The sequence below is a fragment of the Haemaphysalis longicornis genome, unplaced genomic scaffold (assembly GCF_048455015.1).
Source record: "Haemaphysalis longicornis isolate Haplotype H1 unplaced genomic scaffold, Haemaphysalis longicornis Haplotype H1 scaffold_1, whole genome shotgun sequence".
Lineage (NCBI taxonomy): Eukaryota > Metazoa > Arthropoda > Arachnida > Ixodida > Ixodidae > Haemaphysalis > Haemaphysalis longicornis.
Genome location: NW_027526203.1, coordinates 396219036 through 396223479, shown reverse-complemented (window position 1 = coordinate 396223479; position 4444 = coordinate 396219036).

Sequence of the window (4444 nt, the reverse complement as noted above, 5' to 3'; positions counted from 1 at the left end):
TGGGGTTTAAAATTAGGCAGTTTTTCCTGCACCAGACTGATAATTCCGACACATCCCTCTGCAAGGCACAGCAGTCCTGAACACCGCTAATGTGCCTAAATAGTTTGACATCATCAGCATAGAGAAGAAAAGAAGAGTTTGTTAACACTGTTGAAACATCATTGATAAAGACAGAAAACAATAATGGACCCAGCACGGAACCCTGGGGTACACCACTTGTTGCAGGGTAAACACTAGACTTTTTGTAGTTAACATCTACATAAAAGGCCCGGTCAAGGAGATAGTTGGACAACAAGGCAACAAGGCTTGCGTCTACACCGGACTTAGCAAGCTTGTTAATTAATAACTGATGGTTCACCACATCAAACGCCTTACTGAGGTCAAAATAAATAACGTCCAACTGGCCGTTTTCACAAACTGCAGCCGAAGCCTGTGTCATAAAGCTTGCAAGATTTGTGACCGTCGATCGACCCGAGAAAAAGCCGTGCTGATTTGGTAGCACAACGTTCTTGACGCAGGCAGCAAGAACTTTGTGCAGAGCTGACTCAAAGAGTTTTGAGGCGACACAAAGGAGTGAGATCGGGCGATAGTTAGAAACGGCTGACTTATCACCAGACTTAAATATTGGAAAAATTCGAGCGATCTTCCATGCACGAGGAAATTCACCTAAAAGTAAGCAGTTATTATAAATGGAAGTTAAGACAGGCACAAAAATGTTCCCGTAAGCCTTCATGAGGGCAGCTGGAATTCCATCTGCACCACAGGAAAATGATGGTTTCATCCGTTGAAGGCTATCATTGACAATTTTTTCATCGAACCTAAGTGTGTTAAAATTAGAGTTATTAAACGATAAGCGTTCGTCGTTGCCATCTGGGAGTTGAAAGACAGAATGAAAGTACTGAGCAAAACTGGTGGCAACATCCTCAACCTCTTCACCATCGGAATTAAGCAGGCTAACGTGTTCTTTAGACGCCTTAGAACGGCCGCGTACATACCTCCAGAATTCAGCCGGTTTCTGAGACGCAGCAGCCTCTAATGATTCTATATAGAGCTGGTGGTCACGCCGGTAGAGGATTTTACAAAGTGAGCGATACCGACTAAACTCCGCTTTCCACTTGTCAAGCCCAGAACGCTTGGCCTTTTTGTGGGCGCTATCCTTAAGTTTAAGCGAACTTCGAAGTTCTTTAGAAAACCAGTGGGGAAATTTGGAAGGAACAGGCTTATAACAAGGGATATACTTTTCCATGCCACTTCTGACTATTTCGGTAAAACGTCGAACCTGTTCGTCAACATCATTGACATCCAAAACACTAGACCATTCAGCAGATGAATAAAAGTGATACAGCCCAGCATAATCTCCACGCTTGAAAGCATATCGCGGGACTGAACAATTGTCAACACCGCCAGAGCGATGCTGGGTCGCGACCGAGACAGAGACAATAAGAGGGGGGTGAAACTTGTCGGGGTGCACAAGGGATATTTCGGAGGCACACACTTGTACGTTTTTTAAGTTTGAGAAGCACACATCTAGAACATTACCACAAGAGTTTTCTATGCGGCAAAACTGCTGCATGGAGGTGAACGACTGAAAATCTAATAGCATGCTGCATTTCTGCGCTGCATAATGGTTTTTGTGCTCAAAGGAAAGACTGTTCCAGCGAATACCTGGGGTGTTGAAGTCTCCAAGTATGATGAGCTTATGGTTGGAGTGTGCATTTGAGACATTTTCTATGGATGTGAGTGTTCGATTAAATTCAGAAGGTAATACATCCGGGGATATATAGAATGCACCGATGAGTAGCTTCTCGCCCTTCGTGAGGCCTACCTCAAGCCAGACTGATTCGTCTAGGGTCTCGAGGTCAGCACGCCGCATGCACTGCACTGAATGATCAACGGCAACGAGAACCCCGCCACCTTTTTGTTTAGGTCCAGTTAATTTTCTGTCGCTTCTAAAGATTTGATAGTTAGAAGGGAAATAGTCGGAAGACGAGATATCATCGGAAAGCCAGGTTTCAGTAATGACAACAGCAGAAAATTTAGAGCATACAATATTTCTAATAAATTCAGAGGACTTAGTTCGTAATAATAATAATAATAATAATAATAATAATAATAATAATAATAATCAATCAATCAATCAATCAATCAATCAATCAATCATGTTTATTTACGTGCCCAGGAACAGCCAGAGGCCTGGGTGCTGGCGCACGGATAGTTACATGAAAACAAAATACAAGAAACATATTGAAAGAAATAAACAAGCGACAACACACACAAATTGAAGTAGCGAAAATTACAGAAATAAAGCACAGGCGGAGCCTGGGTACAGGTAAAAAAGAAAAAGAAGATGCCTTTGTGGCTCAGCTTATTGTAATGAATACACAACAAGCAGAGAACAAAGTTTAACAGTAAGACGACAAGAACAATGACAAAGTATAGAGACAAATGATAAGACAACCATGACAAGTAAACAGTTTCAAAAACAGGCAACTATAGTGGTTAAACAGAACCACAGAGAAACCAAATTTCAGCAATAAAAAAAAGAAAAACGAACGACAGAGATATCATAGATGTTTAACATACTGTGTTCAACAAAGCAGTACGGTAAATTGTAAAGGAGCTTTGAAAGATGTCAAGGCGTTCAGAGAAGCGGTTGTAGCAATTCTGTATTCTGCGCACAGGAGAATGATTGGAGTTGCGCGCAGCGGTCAAGAAAGGGCGATGCGACCTGGTGGGCCTCTGTGGAACACTAAACTCTAAACAGTTAAGCAGGTCTGCGCAAGAAAGGTCACCATGAACAATTTTGTGAAGAAATGTAAGGTCTGCACGCATACGTCTGCAGGTCAACGAAGGAATGGAAGGAACTATGGGTAAGTCAGAATCAGGACCCGAACTGTGATTGTGATGACGGTGCTTAAATATGGATAAAAACTTCTTCTGCACACGTTCTATTAATTCACTACTAGATTTGGAGATGCCGTTCCAGGCAACAGAAGCATATTCTAACTGGGGGATACATATTGCATTGTATAGCATTAGAAATGGATCTGGAGAAGAGAATTCCTTTGTAATCCGACACACATTTCCAAGACTTCGGAGTGCTCGCCGGGTGATGAGCCTAATATGAGAAGAAAAAGAGAGGGTACTGTCGAAAAGAACCCCGAGGTCCCTAATCTCCTCAACCCTTTGCAACGGAGCTCCCGCTATACTGTAGGAAAACAGTAGACGATGGGTTTTCCGGCTGTACGTGACAACCTTTGTTTTAGCTGGATTTAAAATTAGACAGTTTTTGCTGCACCAGACCGATAATTCCGACACATCCCTCTGCAAGGCACAGCAGTCCTGAAAACTGCTAATGTGCCTAAATAGTTTGACATCATCAGCATAGAGAAGAAATGAAGATTTTGTTAACACTGTTGACACATCATTGATAAAGATAGAAAACAATAGTGGACCCAGCACAGAACCCTGAGGTACACCACTCGTTGCAGTGTAAACACTAGACCTTTTGAAGTTTACATCTACGTAAAAGGACCGGTCAAGGAGATAGTTGGACAACAAGGCAACAAGACTTGCATCAACACCGGAGATAGTAAGCTTGTTAATTAATAATTTATGGTTCACTACATCAAACGCCTTACTGAGGTCAAAATAAATTACATCCAACTGGCCGTTTTCACAAACTGCAGCCGAAGCCTGAGTCATGAAGCTTGCAAGATTTGTAACCGTCGATCGACCCGAGAAAAAGCCGTGCTGATTTGGTATCAGAACGTTCTTGACGCAGGCAGCAAGAATGTTGTGCAGAGCTGACTCAAAGAGTTTTGAGGCGACACAAAGGAGTGAGATTGGGCGATAGTTGGTAACGGCTGACTTATCACCAGACTTAAATATTGGAAAAATTCGAGCAATCTTCCATGCACGAGGAAATTTACCGAAAAGCAAACAGTTATTATAAATGGAAGTTAAGACAGGCACAAAAATGTTGCCGTAAGCCTTCATGAGGGCTGCTGGAATTCCGTCTGCACCACAGGAAAATGACGGTTTCATCCGTTTAAGGCTATCATTGACAAGTTTTTCATCGAACATAAGTGTACTAAAATTAGACATATTATTAAACGATAGGCGTTCGTCGGGACCATCTGGCAGTTGAAAGACAGAATGAAAGTACTGAGCAAAGCTCGTGGCGACATCCTCAACCTGTTCCCCATCGGAATTAATCAGACTAATGTGTTCTTTAGACGCCTTAGAACGGCCGCGTACATACCTCCAGAAGTCAGCCGGTTTCTGAGACGCAGAAGCCTCTAACAACTCTATATAGAGCTGGTGGTCACGCCGGTAGAGGCTTTTACAAAGTGAGCGATACCGACTAAAATCCGCTTTCCACTTGTCAAGCCCAGACCGCTTGGCCTTTTTGTGGGCACTGTCCTTAAGTTTAAGCGAACTT